This window comes from Pristiophorus japonicus, chromosome 2, assembly GCF_044704955.1.
Source record: "Pristiophorus japonicus isolate sPriJap1 chromosome 2, sPriJap1.hap1, whole genome shotgun sequence".
Lineage (NCBI taxonomy): Eukaryota > Metazoa > Chordata > Chondrichthyes > Pristiophoridae > Pristiophorus > Pristiophorus japonicus.
Genome location: NC_091978.1, coordinates 358,031,949 through 358,051,560, shown reverse-complemented (window position 1 = coordinate 358,051,560; position 19,612 = coordinate 358,031,949). Strand labels below are relative to the sequence as shown.

The following is a 19,612-nucleotide window of genomic DNA, read 5'->3' as shown; positions in this document are numbered from 1 at the left end:
AGTTGTATCTGTACTTTCGTTAAGGTTTTCATTAGCAGCATTCCCAAACCTGTGCCATCCTTATATTGTCCCTTTCTATCTTATCAACTGCCATCAACGCTATACTTCCAGCAAAGGGAGGTGTAGTTTCAGCAGAACAAATTTGTTTTGCCAGTAGCGGCTTATCCACTGATGATTTTGAAAGCTTCTTATAGTTTGGGGAACGCCCCATCATTTCGCACGTAATCCTGTCTGAATGAATGACTGAAACTGAGAGAATAACATATAGGATGTGGTCTATGGTCTCGGTGAATGAGGAAGGTTCATAACGAAAGACAAAAGTAATTTAATGAGCGGGAGGAAGGACTTGCATTTATGTAGCACCGTTTGAACCAGGAGGTCTCAAAGCACTTTGCAGACAATGAAGTACTTTTGGAGTGCAGTCACTTGTAATGTGGGAAATGCAGCAGCCAATTTGCGCACAGCAAGCTCCCACAAACAGCAATAAGATAATGACCAGATAATCAATTTATGTTTTTTGTAATTTTAGTTGGAACAATAAATATTGGTCAGGACAGCAGGAAAACTCGCCTGCTCTTCTTCGAATAGAGCTACCAGAGGACGGACAGGATCTCGGTTTAATGTCTCATTTGAAAAGTCGGTAGCTCTGGCAGCGAAGCACTCCCTCAGTATTGCACTGAAGTGTCACCCTAGTTGATGTGCTCAAGTCTCTGGAGTGAGACTTGAATCCACACCTTACAAGAGGACTTTAAAAGTTATGATGAGGTTTGATAGGGTAGACTTGGATACGATGTTTCCACTTTAGGGGGCTGAGTGCATGGGAGAGAGCCCAAAACTAGGTGTCATAAATATATGATGGTCACTAATAAATCCAATAAGGAACTCTGGAGGAACGTATTTAGACAGAGTGGTTACGTTGTGGAACCCGCTACAGACGTTCCATGGGGTTTTGAACTGGAACTTGCTGTGGTGATAAAGCCATTTTGGTGCAGCGCCCTCTACAGGGGATCTAGGACCTGTGTCGTCGTCATTATCATAGGCGGTCCCTCGAATGAGGATGACTTGCTTCCACACCAAAAGGGATGAGTTCGCAGATGTTTCAATGAAGGACCTGAACTCCAGGGGTGGAAGATGCCTGTGCGTGGATTTTTTTTTTAACGTGTGGTGACCGTTGCACATCAGCCACCACACGGGCTCAACACGGGCCTGTGTCAACAGGGCAAACAACCATGCATTTCCATAACCAATCAAATTGAAGAATTGTTACCGTGCCACATCTGAACCAGGAAGGGTCAGTTCGAATATTTCATTCAATGCCAAATCATGTACAGAAAGTGAAATATAGAGATGGGATTAAGAGACCGAAAGAAAAAGTCAAAATAATTGCTCACATTTAAATGTCCAGCAATAATTAAAACTCTGAAGGAATGAGACTCCACACCTGTAAAAGTTAATTTTCAGTGCCAGAGAGGTTGCTTGCAGTAATTAAGATTTATCACCTCATAAAAAAATTTACTGACACTGGAATGGACCAGCCCTAACTTTTTCTGGCGAGTTTAGAGGGCATCTATCACGTAAGTACAGCAACTTCAAACCATTGCATGTATTTGATTGCTGGGTCTCTCGGCAAGATACCGTTATAGCGCGGCTTCTGGGGGAGCAAGGCAACTCGGGACTGCAACTTCCAGATTACCGAGTTTAACTGCGCATGTGTGGTCACCGGAAGCTGCTGTCCGATTCACGTTTTAATGACTGTTCGCCTCACCTTTATCCTTGCGCAAATTCCGGTCCATTATGGCTGAAACTGCAGGAGGAATATTTAGCATTCCATTGACTGCTCCCTCCCGGTATGATTAATTGGTTTCTACCACAACTATGAGCCTTAACAAATGTTTCACCTGCACTCTCGCTTGAACTCTAATTAAACTGACCATAGTATTTCTGACGCTGAACAATGGTAGCTTTACATTCAATCAAAAGCTGCCTCATTATTAAAAGACTATAGCACAACTGTTACAAAGCATTTTAATTGGCTGCGTTATTGGTTGTAAAGCTTGGCTTTCTATTCCCTTTATCGCCTCCAGTGTACTAGTGCAGCCTTTGACCTTCTGAGGAAAAGAGTGTTTGAAGACCAGGCCCTCAAATCTACCACCAAGCTCATGGTCTACAGAGCTGCAGTAATACCCACCCTCCTGTATGGATCAGAGTCATGGACAATGTAGAGAAGGCATCTCAAGTCGTTGGAGATATATCACCAACGATGTCTCCGCAAGATCCTGCAAATCCCCTGGGAGGACAGGCGCACCAACATCAGTGTCCTTGACCAGGCTAACATCCCCAGTATTGAAGCACTGACCACACTCGATCAGCTTCGCTGGGCAGGCCGCATAGTTTGCATGCCAGATACGAGACTCCCTAAGCAAATGCTTTATGCGGAGCTCCGTCACGGTAAACGAGTCAAAGGTGGGCAGTGGAAACGTTACAAGGACACCCTTGAAACCTCCCTGGTAAAGTGCGACATCACCTCTGACACCTGGAAGACCCTGGCCGAAGACCGCCCGAGGTGGAGAAAGTGCATTCGGGAGAGCGTTGAGCTCTTCGAGTCTCAACTCAGAGCGTGAAGAAGTCAAGCGCAGACAACGGAAGGAGCGCGCGGCAAACCAGCCCCACCCACCCCTTCCCTCTGTCCCACCTGTAACAGGGTCTGTGGCTCTCGCATTGGACTGTTCAGCCATCCGAGAACTCGCTTTGGGAGTGGAAGCAAGTCTTCCTCGATTCCGAGAGACTGCCTATGATGGTGGTATTCCCTTGAGTATAGAAGATTGAGGGGTGATCTGATTGAGGTGTTTAAAATGTTAAAGGAATTTGATTCGGTAGACACAGAAACAAATTCCTTCCTTGGGGGAAATCAACAATGAGGGGACATAAATCTTAAAATTAAAGCCAGGCCATTTAGGAAGCACTTTTTCCACACGCGCGTTAGTAGAAAATTAGAATTCTCTTCCTCCAAAGCCTCCGGATGTTGGGTCAATTGGAGCTCTCAAGACTGAGATCGATAGATATTTTGTTAGATAAGAGTATCGAGGGATATGGAGCAAAGATGGGTGAATGGAATTGAGGTTCAGATCAGCCATGTGCTAACTGAATGGCAGAGCAGGCTCGAGGGGCTGAATGGCCGACAGCTGTTCGTATGAGTCTAAAAAGAATTTGAAGCCAAATCCTATTCACAATTTTGAAAGCTCTGGAGTAAAAACGCTCACCCAGTACCTCATTTGTCTATGGATAGGATGTCGTGGCAAGTTTTGACAGGGTTTATGTTAGTGTCTCACTTTGCTTGAGCATGATATTGGCATATACAAGGCACTTTTGGGTGAAAGACCGATACCATTTTATGAAGACGGTGCCCCTTTAAGAAATCTTCACTTATCTTTCACCTGTACTTTTCTCAGTCACAGCTGTGTGCGTTTACCTCAGCTCTTGATGTAATTGTCCTGTCATGGGTGTGTCAGAGATGCCGGTCAGGAGCTGTGCAAACTCGTCTGATTGCAAACTCCAACCAGTTTGCTACACCCCTTCGCATTCGTCACATCGCTTTGAATAAAATCTCGAGTGGCAATCTAGGTAAGGTGTCTCTTTTAGTTCCTTGCTCTGGGCCAACATTGCTGAAATGTTCACCAATGAGGCAATGAGTTGAAAGGGTCAGGATAATGCTGCGTTTTTATTTATCCTGCTTTGCAGGATTAGTTATGAGAATTGGCAGTGAATGATTTGGCTTGGTATTGCCAGCTACAGGTGAGGGAAGGTAATAACCCATGGGCAAAGGCATTCAGGCCATTCTTCCTCTGCTTTGTAGCTGCTCTTTGTTTCTGGTCCCCTTAGCAATGTCACAACAGTACCATGATTAACCCTTGCTTGAAGCAGTCCGATGTTAGAGGGAGAGGAGAAAAAAAAAGAACTAGATTGCACTAGATAGGAATAGTGCAATCAAGCAGACGCAACATGGATTCATGAAGGGAAAATTATGTTTAACTAATTTACTGGAATTCTTTGAGGATATAACGAGCATGGTGGATAGAGGTGTACCGATGGATCTGGTATATTTAGATTTATAAAAGGCATTCGATAAGGTGCCACACAAAAGGTTACTGCAGAAGATAAAGGTACATGGAGTCAGAGGAAATGTATTAGCATGGATCGAGAATTGGCTGGCGAACAGAAAGCAGACAGTCGGTATAAATGGGTCCTTTTCGGGTTGGGAATCGGTGGTTAGTAGTGTGCCACAGGGATCGGTGCTGGGAGCACAACTGTTTACAATATACATAGATGACCTGGAAGAGGGGACAGAGTGTAGTGTAACAAAATTTGCAGATGACACAAAGATTAGTGGGAAAGCGGGTTGTGTAGAGGACACACAAAGGCTGCAGAGATTTAGATAGGTTAAGCGAATGGGCTAAGGTTTGGCAGATGGAATACAATGTCGGAAAATGTGAGGTCATCCACCTTGGGGGGGGGGGGGGGGGGGGAAACAGTAAAAGGGAATATTATTTGAATGGGGAGAAATTACAACATGCTGCGGTGCAGAGGGACCTGGGGGTTCTTTGTGCATGAATCCCAAAAAGTTAGTTTGCAGGTGTAGCAGGTAATCAGGAAGACGAATTGAATGTTGGCCTTCATTGCGAGAGGGATGGAGTACAAAAGCAGGGAGGTCCTGCTGCAACTGTACAGGGTATTGGTAAGGCCGCACCTGGAGTACTGCATGCAGTTTTGGTCACCTTACTTAAGGAAGGATATACTAGCCTTGGAGCGGGTACAGAGACGATTCACTAGGCTGATTCCGGAGATGAGGGTTTACCTTATAGAAACATAGAAAATAAGTGCAGGAGTAGGCCATTCGGCACTTCGAGCCTGCACCGCCATTCAATGAGTTCATGGCTGAACATGCAACTTCAGTACCCCATTCCTGCTTTCTCGCAATACCCCTTGATCCCCCTTGTAGTAAGGACTACATCTAACTCCTTTTTGAATATATTTAGTGAATTGGTCTCAACAACTTTCTGTTGTAGAGAATTCCACAGGTTCACCACTCTCTGGGAGAAGAAGTTTCTCCTCATCTCGGTCCTATCCCCTTATCCTTAGACTGTGACCCCTGGTTCTGGACTTCCTCAACATTGGGAACATTCTTCCTGCATCTAACCTGTCCAAATCCATCAGAATTTTAAACGTTTCTATGAGATCCCCTCTCATTCTTCTGAACTCCGGTTGATCCAGTCTTTCTTGATATGTCAGTCCCGCCATCCTGAGAATCAGTCTGGTGAACCTTCGCTGCACTCCCTCAATAGCAAGAATGTCCTTCCTCAAGTTAGGAGACCAAAACTGTACACAATACTCCAGGTGTGGCCTCACCAAGGCTCTGTACAACTGTAGTAACACCTCCCTGCCCCTGAACTCAAATCCCCTCGCTATGAAGGCCAACATGCCATTTGCTTTCTTAACCGCCTGCTGTACCTGCATGCCAACCTTCAATGACTGATGTACCATGACACCCAGGTCACATTGCACCTCCCTTTTTCCTAATCTGTCACCATTCAGATAATAGTCTGTCTCTCTCTTTTTACAACCAAAGTAGATAACCTCACATTTATCCACATTATGGGCCCAAGTTTCCACACGCGCCTAGAACGGCGCAGTCCCGACCTGGACGCCTGTTTTTCGCGCCACAAAGTGTGCCTAAAAAAATCCTCGGTATTCTCCACCTACTTGAGGTCCTCTGGCCCTCGGCGCAGCCAGCACGAACTGTGGGGGGGCGGAGCCAGGTCCCTGCGCTGAAAACAGTGCCGGGACCTCTGCACATGCGCGCTACAGTGCAGTCGCTCCAGGCACCAAACTGTGTGGGAGGGGCCCGAAGCACGCAGCCCCTAGCCCTGGCTGAATGGCCTCACTGGGGCTGCGTGAATAAGGCTCCTCCCACGGCCAGTTCCTGCTCCCCCCCCCCCCCCCCCCTCCCCCGACCAGACCCGACACTCGCTCCCCGCCGCCGCCCCCCCCCCCTGCCTCCGGACCAGACCCGACACCCGCTCTCCTCCCCCAACTCCCCTGCCTCCAGACCAGACCCGACACCCCCCCCACCCCCCCCCCCCCCGACTGACCCGACCCGAGCTCCTGTTCCCGCTCCCCGCCTCCCCGACTCGACCCGCGCTCCTGTTCCCGCTCCCCGCCCCACCGACTGGACCCGACCCAACCCGCGCTCCCGCCCCCCCCCTCCCACTGGACCCGACCCGACTCCCACTGGACCCGACCTGACTCCCGCTTCCGGACTGGATCTGACCTGACCTTCCCCCCCCCCCCCCCCCCCTCCTCCTCTCTCCTCTCTCATCTCTCATCTCTCCTCTCTCATCTCTCCTCTCTCCTCTCTCATCTCTCCTCTCTCATCTCTCATCTCTCATCTCTCATCTCTCATCTCTCATCTCTCCCTCTCCCTCTCCCTCTCCCTCTCCCTCTCCCTCTCCCTCTCCCTCTCCCTCTCCCTCTCCCTCTCCCTCTCCCTCTCCCTCTCCCTCTCCCTCTCCCTCTCCCTCTCCCTCTCCCTCTCCCTCTCCCTCTCCCTCCCCCCACCCCCCCGACCCGAACCGAACCTCCCCGACCCAACCCAACGCCACCTACCTGTAAATCTGGTGCTGGGGACGGGCCCTGCCCGAAGTCTCGGGCCGGCCCGTTCAGCCTTCGGTCCCGAAAGGCCTGTCTGAAGCACTTTCACACAGGTAGGAAGATGGTTTATTTAATCTTTTCTTTGCTTATAAATGTTTATTCGGGTTGGATTTATTTGTATAATATTTGTAGAAGTATAAATAAGGATTTATTATAGAATTTAATGACTTCCCTTCCCCCCCCCCCCCCCCCACCTCGTTCTGGACGCCTAATTTGTAACCTGCGCCTGATTTTTTAATGTGTAGAACAGGTTTTTCCAGTTCTACAAAAATCTTCACTTGCTCCATTCTACTTTAGTTTGGAGTACGTTTTCACTGTGGAAACTTTCAAATCAGGCGTCAGTGGCCGGACACGCCCCCTTTTGAAGAAAAAATTCTGTTCCAAAGTAGAACTGTTCTGCCTGACTAGAACTGCAGAAAAAAAAATGGAGAATTGTGATTTCTAAGATAGTCCGTTCTCCACCAGTTGCTCCTAAAAAAATCAGGCGCAAATCATGTGGAAACTTGGGATCAAAACTTCATCTGCCATACATTTGCCCACTCACCTAACCTATCCAAGTCATTCTGCAGCCTCATAGCATCCTCCTCGCAGCTCACACTGCCACCCAACTTAGTGTCATCCGCAAATTTGGAGATACTACATTTAATCCCCTCGTCTAAATCATTAATGTACAATGTAAACAGCTGGGGCACCAGCACAGAACCTTGCGGTACCCCACTAGTCACTGCCTGCCATTCCGAAAAGTACCCATTTACTCCTACTCTTTGATTCCTGTCTGCCAACCAGTTCTCAATCCACTAACCCCAATCCATGTGCTTTAACTTTGCACATTAATCTCTTGTGTGGGACCTTGTCGAAAGCCTTCTGAAAGTCCAAATACACCACATCAACTGGTTCTCCCTTGTCCACTCTACTGGAAACATCCTCAAAAATTCCAGAAGATTTGTCAAGCATGATTTCCCTTTCACAAATCCATGCTGACTTGGACCTATCATGTCACCTCTTTCCAAATGCGCTGCTATGACATCCTTAATAATTGATTCCATCATTTTACCCACTACCGATGTCAGGCTGACCGGTCTGTAATTCCCTGTTTTCTCTCTTCCCTCCTTTTTTAAGAAGTGGGGTTACATTGGCTACCCTCCACTCCATAGGAACTGATCCAGAGTCTATGGAATGTTGGAAAATGACAGTCAATGCATTCGCTATTTCCAAGGCCACCTCCTTAAGTACTCTGGGATGCAGTCCATCAGGCCTTGGGGATTTATCGGCCTTCAATCCCATCAATTTCCCCAACACAATTTCCCGACTAATAAGGATTTCCCTCAGTTCCTCCTTCTTACTAGACCCTCTGACCCCTTTTACATCCGGAAGGTTGTTTGTGTCCTCCTTAGTGAATACCGAACCAAAGTACTTGTTCAATTGGTCTGCCATTTCTTTGTTCCCCGTTATGACTTCCCCTGATTCTGACTGCAGGGGACCTACATTTGTCTTTACTAACCTTTTTCTCTTTACATATCTATAGAAACTTTTGCAGTCCGTCTTAATGTTCCCTGCAAGCTTCTTCTCGTACTCCATTTTCCCTGCCCTAATCAAACCCTTTCTCCTCCTCTGCTGAGTTCTAAATTTCTCCCAGTCCCTGGGTTCACTGCTATTTCTGGCCAATTTGTATGCCACTTCCTTGGCTTTAATACTATCCCTGATTTCCCTTGATAGCCACGGTTGAACCACCTTTCCTTTTTTATTTTTACGATGATAGATTGAGTAGACTGGGTCTTTACTCGTTGGAGTTCAGAAGGATGAGGGGTGATCTTATAGAAACATTTAAAGTAATGAAAGGGATAGACAAGATAGAGGCAGAGAGGTTGTTTCCATTGGTTGGGGAGACTGGAACTAGGGGGCACAGCCTCAAAATACGGGGGAGACAATTTAAAACCGAGTTGAGAAGGAATTTCTTCCAGAGGGTTGTGAATCTGTGGAATTCTCTGCCCAAGGAAGCAGTTGAGGCTCGCTCATTGAATGTATTCAAGTCACAGATAGATTTTTAACCAATAAGGGAATTAAGGGTTACGGGGAGCGGGCGGGTAAGTGGAGCTGAGTCCACAGCCAGATCAGCCATGATCTTTTTGAATGGCGGAGCAGGCTCGAGGGGCTAGATGGCCTACTCCTGTTCCTAATTCTTATGTTCTTATGTTCATTTATTTAGCGCCTTTCGCATCCTCGGGACATTGCAAAGCGCTTCACAGCCAATTAAGTACTTTTGAAGTGTCGTCACTGTTGTACTGTGGGAAACGCATCAGGCGATTTGTGCACAGCAAGCTCCCACACAAAGCAATGAGATAAACGACCAGGTTAGTCTGTTTAAAGCAATGCTGGTGGAAGGATAAATATTGACCAAGACATTAGGAGAAACGCCTCTTCGAATAATGTCATGGGATCTTTTATGTCCACGTAATAATGCTATCGGTGAATACTTGACTGGTTTCTATTTTTTTTTTAAATTTGCATAAATAATAGCAGCTTAGCTCAGTGTTGGTGCTCGCTCCTGCTGAGACGGAAGGATGTGGGTTCGAGCCCCACTCCAGGACTTGAGCGTATTATCTATGCTGATGTTCCACTGAAGAAGTGGTACATTGTCGGAGGTGCCGTCTTTCGGATAAGACATTGAACCGAGGCCTTGTCTGCTCTCTCATAGCATCCCATAGCACTTCGAAGCAGTGGAGTTCTTAGTGTTCTGGCAGCATTCAGCTCTCAAACAAGATCACTAAAACAGATGAACTGATCATTCTGCTGTTTGTGGGACCTTGCTGAGAGTAACCCGGTTGCCACATTTGTTTGCATAACCACAGTAATTACATTTTACGAGTAATTAATTGGCTGTGAAGTGCTTTGAGATGTGCTGCGGACATGAACGATTTTATGTAAATGTAGACGTCACCTGCTTAAAGTTGCACAATGTTTTGATTGACTGTTGGGATTGTTCTCATCCCATTGGTTTGTGTTTCACTGGAGGTGGAGCATGCTACAGTGACTTGTGTCCTTCTATCTGCCAACTGATGTAGACAGACTCAGTGAGTGGGCAAACCTTTGGCAGATGGAATATAATGTGGGAAAGTGTGGTTATCCACTTTGGCAGGAAAAATAAAAAAGCAACTTATTATTTAAATGGAGAGAGTTTACAAAATGCTGCAGTAGAGAGGGACCTTGTGCATGAAACACAAAGTTAGTATGCAGGTACAACAAGTAATCAGGAAGGCAAATGGAATGTTGGCCTTTTATTGTAAGGGGGATAGAGTATAAAAGCAGAGAAGTCCTGCCAAAACTTATCATCATCATACGCAGTCTCTTAGAATCGAGGAAGACTTGCTTCCACTCTAAAAATGAATCCTTAGGTGGCTGAACAGTCCAATACGAGAACCACAGTCCCTGTCACAGGTGGGACAGACAGTGGTTGAGGGAAGGGGTGGGTGGGACAGGTTTTCTGCACACTGCTGCGCTTGATTTCTGCACGCTCTCGGCGACGAGACTCGAGGTGCTCAGCGCCCTCCCGGATGCACTTCCTCCACCTATGGCAGTCTTTGGCCAGGGACTCCCAGGTATTGGTGGGGATGTTGCATTTTATCAAGGAGGCTTTGAGGCTGTCCTTGAAACGTTTCCTCTGCCCACTTTTGGCTCGTTTGCCGTGAAGGAGTTCCGAGTAGAGCGCTTGCTTTAGAAACATAGAAAATAGGTGCAGGAGTAGGCCATTCGGCCCTTCTAGCCTGCACCGCCATTCAATGAGTTCATGGCTGAACATGCAACTTCAGTACCCCATTCCTGCTTTCTCACCATACCCCTTGATTCCCCTAGTAGTAAGGACTTCATCTAACTCCTTTTTGAATATATTTAGTGAATTGGCCTCAACAACTTTCTGTGGTAGAGAATTCCACAGGTTCACCACTCTCTGGGTGAAGAAATTCCTCCTCATCTCGGTCCTAAATGGCTTCCCCCTTATCCTTAGACTGTGTCCCCTGGTTCTGGACTTCCCCAACATTGGGAACATTCTTCCTGCATCTAACCTGTCTAACCCCGTCAGAATTTTAAACGTTTCTATGAGGTCCCCTCTCATTCTTCTGAACTCCAGTGAATACAAGCCCAGTTGATCCAGTCTTTCTTGATAGGTCAGTCCCGCCATCCCGGGAATCAGTCTGGTGAACCTACGCTGCACTCCCTCAATAGCAAGAATGTCCTTCCTCAGGTTAGGAGACCAAAACTGTGCACAATACTCCAGGAGTGGCATCACCAAGGCCCTGTACAATTGTAGCAACACCTCCCTGCCCCTGTACTCAAATCCCCTCGCTATGAAGGCCAACATGCCATTTGCTTTCTTAACCGCCTGCTGTACCTGCATGCCAACCTTCAATGACTGATGTACCATGACACCCAAGTCTCGCTGCACCTTCCCTTTTCCTAATCTGTCACCATTCAGATAATAGTCTGTCTCTCTGTTTTTACCACCAAAGTGGATAACCTCACATTTATCCACATTATACTTCATCTGCCATGCATTTGCCCACTCACCTAACCTATCCAAGTCGCACTGCAGCCTCATAGCATCCTCCTTGCAGCTCACACTGCCACCCAACTTAGTGTGATCCGCAAATTTGGAGATACTACATTTAATCCCCTCGTCTAAATCATTAATGTACAGTGTAAACAGCTGGGGCCCCAGCACAGAACCTTGCGGTACCCCACTAGTCACTGCCTGCCATTCTGAAAAGTCCCCATTTACTCCTACTCTTTGCTTCCTGTCTGGCAACCAGTTCTCAATCCATGTCAGCACACTACCCCCAATCCCATGTGCTTTAACTTTGCACATTAATCTCTTGTGTGGGACCTTGTCGAAAGCTTTCTGAAAGTCCAAATATACCACATCAACTGGTTCTCCCTTGTCCACTCTACTGGAAACATCCTCAAAAAATTCCAGAAGATTTGTCAAGCATTTGGGAGTCTTGTGTCAGGCATGCGAACAATGTGGCCTGCCCAGTGGAGCTGATCGAGTGTGGTCAGTGCTTCGATGCTGTGGATGTTGGCCTGGTCGAGGACGCGAACCTTGGTGCGACTGTCCTCCCAGGGGATTTGCAGGATCTTGCGGAGACATCGTTGGTGGTATTTCTCCAGCGATTTGAGGTGTCTACTGTATATGGTCAATGTCACTGAGCCATACAGGAGGGCGGGTATTACTACAGCCCTGTAGATCATGAGCTTGGTGGCAGATTTGAGGGCCTGATCTTCGAACACTCTTTTTCCTCAGGTGGCTGAAGGCTGCACTGGTGCACTGGAGGTGGTGTTGGATCTCGTCGTCAATGTCTGCCCTTGTTAAGAGGCTCCCGAGGTATGGGAAATGGTCCACATTGTCCAAGGTCGCGCCATGGATCTTGATGACTGGGGGACAGTGCTGCGTGACGGGGACAGGTTGGTGGAGGACCTTTGTCTTACTGATGTTTAGTGTAAGGCCCATGTTTTCGTATGCCTCAGTGAAGATGTTGACAATGACTTGGAGTTCAGCCTCTGAATATGCGCAGACGCAAGCGTCGTCTGCGTACTGTAGGTCGACGACAGAGGTTGGGACGGGCTTGGATGTGGCCTGGAGATGATGAAGATTTAACGGGTTCTGTTAACAACTCAACAACTGTACAGGGTATTGGTGAGACCACACCTGGAGTATTGCATACAGTTTTGGTCTCCTCCTTTAAGGAGGGATATACTTGCATTGGAGGTGGTTCAGTGAAGGTTCACTCGGTTGAATCCTGAAGTGAGGGGGTTGACTTATGAAGAAAGGTTGAGTAGGTTGGGCCTATACTCATTTGAGTTTAGAAGAATGAGAGGTGATCTTATTGAAACGTACAAGAAAGATACTGAGATGGCTCGGCAAGGTAGATACAGAGAGGATGTTTCCCCTCGTGGGGGAATCTGGAACGAGGGGGCATAGTTTAAGAATAAGGGGTTGCCCATTTAGAACTGTTGAGGAGGAATTTCTTCTCTGAGTCATGAATCTGTGGAATTCTCTGCCCCAGAGAGCTGTGGATGCTGGGTCATTGAATATATTTAAGGTGGAGACAGACAGATTTTTGAAAGATATGGGAGTGATGGATTATGGGGAGTGGGCGGGGAAGTGGAGCTGAGTCCAAGATCAGATCAGCCGTGATCTTATTGAATGGCGGAGCAGGCTCAAGGGGCCAAATGGCTTACTCACATTCCTATTTCCTACGTTCCTATGAATTCCTTTTAGCCAACATAACTGTATGGTAACTGGTTTTATGTACATCATCACAGAAGTAATGCAAGTCCCTCCTTTTTTGAAATGGAAGAGTGATTGTTTTCATAATTGTGAATATTTTTATGCGGCTGTCTTCATTGGTGGATATTATAGAATGGCAGCACAATGAAACTGTTCCAGGAATTGTGTTGAAAAAATGGGAGTAGGGATCCCAAAGATCTTTTTCCTTTGTAACAAAAGTTCATTCAGGTACTGCTTAAACCTTTTGTTGACCGACAATAACTGGCTCTATTATAAGATAATCGTGTATTGCAGCTTTTTTTTTTGCCTTCCAATATCTTTCCCTTTTCTCTCTCTTTCTCTTCTAATCATGGATGTCCTCGATTATTTGCCCAAGTGGTCATTCTTGATATGTGAGCAAGGACAGTCAATGTTGACGGGCTATTTAATTAAACGGGCATCAGAGGGCTTCACAGCCAAGCTGATCAATCCTCACCCAACATCCGTGCACACATTTCCAGCAGGGGCACGGCATAGTGATCAGGGCAAGAACCCCAGTCAAGTGTTCTGACTTATTGCCTAGTATCGTGCCAGTGATACGTGTCACAAATTTTGGGTCAGGACTAAATATTCACTTGTGTTCAGCATCATGAGTCATTCCCGTAAATGGACCCCGTATCCCCTACAAACCGGAGTGTACCCTTATTGCCCAATATCTAGTTAAATGATGGTGTTTCCAAAGCAATAAGACCTCTGGTACTGAGCGCTCTATACGTGGATCTTGTACATGCTGACAGATGCATTCTCTTGTCTCTTGGAAAGCGGATTGATGAGCACTCTAGTAAGATGTAAAGAAACTGGTTTATTTTACAAGTAGTAAGTGAATGAACAGAATAGAGTTTTCAATAAGACTCAGTTGAGTTTCTATCACTCCTTGTACCATCAAAATAATAAACCTGTCCAACTTTGCCCTTTTTAAGTCATCTGTCTTTGAACTGACTGGCAATATCCTTAGAAAGCAATATCTACATGTTTCCCTCTGACTGTTCCAAACTCCAAATTGACTTCTCTTTCCCGAGAGAGAGATGTTTAACCTCTGACCCAACCTTCAGCTCTTTTCCGATGATTAGTTCAGAGCGGCCAATCAAAGCTCCCGCTTTGGTGCAGAAACCATGGCAACTACATTGTTTGTTTACCTAAGCCCTCTGCTGGCTGCCTCTAATATTAAAGGCACGAGCATCTATAGTATGTGCTGGACCACTCTTATCTCAAAATGATATAGTATGCAAGAATATCTAATTCTGAGGTGGCTGATTCATCTGAGAGTTTGACTCATTTGTTCTAAGCCATATCTGAGATAGCTTGTGTCTCTCTGGGAGTTGCCCCTTGAGTGTTGCATCAAACATCAAAATATAAATAAAACCTATAAACCCTTCTAAATCAAATAGGTAAAAAAAAAAATATCTCTTACTGTACATTTAATAAGTCCGTGGTCCCAAACTCTCTTCTGCATCAGGGGCCCCTACAAATATTGATGGGCCCCAGTGGACCTTCTGAAAATATTGTCACACTCTTGTCACAATCCTAAAGAGTGCCCCTGCCTAACTTCCAAAGGACAAAGTCCGTTTGGGTAGCATGTGCAGGAATTGGGTTTTTTTGAATTGACATACAGCAACAGGAGTAACGTGTCAATCACGGCTTTCAAAAGGGAGTTGGATAAGTAATTGAAAGCAAAAAATGTGCAGGGCTACAGGGAAAGGGCGGGGGAGTGGGACTGGCTGACGTGCTCTTGCAGAGAGCTGGCACGGGCTCGATGGGCCGAATGGCCTTCTGTGATGTGACCATTCTATAAATAGGTTAACGAGCAGAAAAGAACAGAATTCTGCCGATCTTGCCAGAAGCTGAGATCCCGTCACTTGTCCACCAGTGTCGGGAGCCACCAGTTCAAGTGCACTCCATTGTTGGAGGAGCTTCACTACTGCTTTTAATACAAAACGTGGGGCAGAACATTTGCAGTGCAGTGTCATTATAGTGTAACGTTCAAAAAGCCACATGTTTCTGATTGTTGCTGCACATGATGACCAGAGCAGTTCCAACTCCTTGGTTAGGCCCCAGAGATTTTAAATCGGCAGCCAAGCTATCACACAAAACAGGGCAATATGTGAACGCAGAACAGCTATTAGTGCATTTTTCTCTCGCCCACGTTATTATGGGCCGAGTTATGGAAAATAGTTGATTTTAGAAGAAAAGTGTTTCCTTGTTTGTCTGTCTCTCTCATTTTTGTTTCGAAAGGGACATTGAGCAGTGTTTTAAATGAGAAAACTGAATTTTCACCTTGCCCCAAGTTACCTTGGGTAACTTTTGAACCTACCCGCAGAGCTGGGCCGCTGCTTGGCGGGTTGCAGCTGGGGTGGCGTGCCTCCTTCGCGGAAGAGAGAGACAGACTGCATGTGCTAGGGTTGGCTTGTACTTCCCTGTGTTTACAAGGTTGAAGGGGTGATCCAATCCAGGTGTTTTAAGACGATAAAGGGATTTGATAAGTTATTGAGGCCAGTTCTTTAGATATATTCAAAAGGGAGTTAGATGTGACCCTTATGGCTGAAGAGATCAAGGAGTATGGAGAGAAAGCAGGAGTGGGGTACTAAAGTTGCATGATCAGCCATGATCATATTGAATGGTGGTGCAGGCTCGAAGAGCCGAGTGGCCTACTCCTGCACCTATTTTCTATGTTTTTATACAGAGAAACTATTCCCTCAAGTGGGAGAATCCAAAACAAGAGGGGAATAATTAAATTAGAACTAAGCCATTTAGGAGTGAAACCATGCCACATATTCCGCATGCCCCAGACACGAGACTCCCAAAGCAAGCGCTCTACTCGGAACTCCTTCATGGCAAATGAGCCAAAGGTGGGCAGAGGAAATGTTACAAGGACACCCTCAAAGCCTCCCTGGTAAAGTGCACATCCCCACCGACACCTGGGAATCGGTGACCAAAGATTAACCTAAGTGGAGGAAGTGCATCCGGGAGGGCGCTGAGCACCTCGAGTCTCATCGCCGAGAGCGTGCAGAAATCAAGCGCAGGCAGCGGAAAGAGACTGCGGCAAATCTGTCCCACCTGTGACAGGGACTGTGGTTCTCAAATTGGACTGTTCAGCCACCTAAGGACTCATGTTTAGAGTGGAAGCAAGTCTTCCTCGATTCCGAGGGACTGCCTATGATGATGATGAGAACCTATGCTTGCCCTTATGGATATCGCCACGGGTGCCTGCACACCTGAGAATCTGGACATGATAAAATAAATCCCTGTCCCCCCTCCCCCGCCCCGGGAATAAACGCAATCAGAGGAAACTGGTGTTTTGGTCTTGTGGGCATGACCAGTTTTGTGGAGGGGAACTGGTTCGGGCGAAGGGATCGATAGACGGACTTAGAAGATCGCAGATGCCTGGGGCCATATTGTCGTGACTGTCATGACTCATTTAAGCCTAGATTTCCACTATCTTTTACACTGTCTGTTTTACTGGGTTGCATCCAGATTAAGCTATTATCTAGGCACAAATCAGGAGGAAACTCGGGGCCATACATTGTTCATTTTCCCCTCTTGCCTTTTGTTTTGTGGTGTGAAGTTGTTTGCATCCGCACTTGGGCAAGGGACATAATTTGCCTGGCTCGCTTGTCGTCATCATCCCCCTCCACTCTGTGTTTTCTGTTCCGACACTATCTCTCTTATATCTGCCTGAGCTGGGCTCCAGCACCACCTCAATCAGGTGGGCCGCCCTGACCTGTGTAAGAACACTACTGCAGGTCGGGGCTATAAATAGCTGGAGCGCCGGGCCCTGGAACATCGTGATGGAGGTGCGGCGAATGAGGGTACGGGGCCCAGAAGAGCGGAGGGCCCAGGGGCAGCACGGGCCAGCCCACACTGCGATATGTGTGCGCGCACGAGGTTCGTGCAGCAGAGCAGGTCTCCAGTCATCCCTGATTCAACCCTTGCCACTGGATAAAGGCCTAGCTCCGTCAAGCCCGTGTGGTGGTTGATGTGCAACGGTCACCAGACATTAAAAAAATCCACGCACAGGCATCTTCCACCCCTTCAACTGGAGTTCAGGACTGGAACATCGGGTCCTTCATTGAAACATCTGTGAACTCTTGTGGAAGCAAGTCATCCTCGTTCGAGGGACCGCCTATGATGATGATGATGATGAGTCAGGTACGAATGGCATTAGCTCAGCTCATCAAACAGATGGAACTAGTTTCTGGTTTCAAAAAGAGCCTCCAACCATAATTATCTGCTGCTGTCTGAGTGCTTCTCGTTACCAAGATTTCAAACCATTTACCTCTCCTCCACTGTACATAACATAAGAACATAAAAAGCCGGAGCAGGCCATCTAGCCCCTCGAGCCTGCTCTGCCATTCAATAAGATCGTGGCTGATCTGATCCTGGCTTCAACTCCACTTCCCTGCCCACTCCCCATAACCCTTGACTCCCTGAGAATCTGTCTATCTCCACCTTAAATTTAAGCACAAGGGGGGTCGGGGTTGGAATAACGTCACCAATCGCTGTGCACCCGCTCTGTAGCTGTTTTGTGAATGTGACTACACTGTGCGGCTTTTTATTAAATCTAATTTTGTACTGGTTAGATTGCTGCTTGATGGGAAGATTCAATGCCTTGGGGTACAGCAGCGTAAACGGATCTACCTTGTGGCGAAGCTTGCACATTGAGCCAAGTTGCCAAGGCAATTTAACAACACATTGGCCCCAAGTTTCCACATGATTTGCTCCTGATTTTTTTAGGAGCAACTGGTGGAGAACGGAGTATCTTAGAAATTGGAATTCTCCACATTTAAGTTTTCTGCAGTTCTAGTCAGGTAGAACAGTTTCACTTTTGAACAGAATTTTTTTTTCAAAAGGGGGCGTGTCCGGCCACTGACTCCTGATTTGAAAGTTTCCACAGTGAAAACGTACTCCAAACTAACTTAGAATGGAGCAAGTGAAGATTTTTGTAGGCTTGAAAAAACCTTGTCTACACATTAAAAAATCAGGCGCAGGTTACAAATTGGGCGTCCAGAACGAGGTGGGGGGGGGGAAGGCTGCAGGAAGCCTCATTGCTTCAGGCAGCCGTTTGCCATCAGGCCCGACGGACGGCAGGGGGAGAAAGCTGCAAGAAGCCTCAGTGCTGATCATAGAAGGGCAATGTGCTTTTATTAAAACATTTTAAAAATTGAACAGCTACAAAGAATTTGAATAGTCTCAAACAAGTGCATGTGTCCCGTTTATCACAGTCTATCTTTAATTACAGAATGCACTCCCTCACCCTCACACAGAAATATCAAGAAAATTAAAATACAAGCCTTTGCAAGGGTTCAATAAACAAATTTTCACTTTTTCTGCAGCACTTTTTAAAATGGCCGAGTGCCAATGTTTCCTTCACACTGCGCGTGCGCGAACGCTCCAACGCGCACGCGCAGGGTTGCCGGCACGAAAAAAACTCATTTAAATTGTACCCGCCCCCTCCTCCTTACAAAATCGGCGCGAGTGGTAGGCTCCGCCCCCTGGGCGCCGCGCCAAGCAGACATCGAGCTGCAAGGCGCTCGAGAATAGCGCGTTTTTTTTCGGGCGCCGTTTTCGGCGCAAAAAACGGGCGCCCAGCTCGGAGGGGCACCTGTTTTGCCACGTGTGGAAACTTGGGGCCATTGTGTGGAACAGTCTACATGGCATAAGATCATAATGCAGTACCCTGTTCTAAACACGTTCTTCTGATTCAGCAATGAGATAACTGGGTGGCTGTACAGTCCGATCCGAGTGAAGCAAATGATTTTTATTCAATTTTTATTTAAAGAGTATCTGTGAATAATTTTGGCCCCATTATGACACTAGAAATATTTACCGTGTGTGTGTATATTAACAGTAAAAGTTTAAAAAAATAATCTCATTAGGAGTGTTCGCAGTCTGGATTTCATTGCGAGGGAAATATTCTCATTGCTTCCCCTTTATGCTTGTGCCTTGAAGATCAATGCTTTTGGCAGAAGACAATGTTGCTTTAATTTGTAACATCCAGGGAGTGGCCCTGTGCAATAGGGGAAGCGGACAAAATAAGTGAGTGACTCCTGTGGCGTGTATGCACAGACAGCCTGGTGAGGGAAGGGTCATCCTGAACTTTGATGCGCCCCACCCTGCCCCACATCCCCCACCCCTTCCAATATTTTGTTAACACTCCCCATCTAGCTTGACTCACACATGAAGAATGGTCAAGTTGGCGCGATAGCAAAAGGTTTCCAGCAGCTGTGAGCTGCATGAGTCACCGCGTTTACGAGCAGGGAGAGACCGGCAGATCAGGAGGAAATAAGCATTGGAGAGTAATGGTGCAACTTGGAATATTTATTTCCTTGTAGTCATGGATAATTTTCTGGTTCAGTAAATGACTGCATTTCTTTCTGACTGCTGGCAGTACTGTTATAAACACTATAGAAGGAATGTGCCTTAATCATCATGGGGTTGTAATAACTACTCCCTTACAACTTAGAAACTCTTAACTCTGGGGAACAGACTGTGGATTAGTGAGGAGAAAATCAGCCAGGGATCTTGCTCCTGATCGTTATCCAGTGATTCCCACCAGAAATCTGCCTTGCATGGATGGATGTCTGGTAAAGA

At 46.8% G+C, this 19,612-nt stretch overlaps 1 protein-coding gene across 4 annotated transcripts in view; it reads left to right on the top strand.

The window, feature by feature from the left end:
• The window catches only part of sgms2a (sphingomyelin synthase 2a), a 100,734-nt gene that overhangs the window by 31,392 nt on the left and 49,730 nt on the right, over positions 1-19,612 (top strand). Inside the window, exons 3-4 of one of the 4 annotated variants that reach the window (XM_070872575.1) lie at positions 8,912-9,056; positions 11,999-12,079. The exons of 1 other annotated variant lie outside the window; for it this stretch is intronic. The gene's annotated coding sequence lies outside the window, so the exon portion shown is untranslated. Of the gene's footprint in view, positions 1-8,911; positions 9,057-11,998; positions 12,160-19,612 lie in introns of all 4 variants that reach the window. 2 more of the 4 variants (XM_070872573.1, XM_070872574.1) reach the window with 2 other exon arrangements.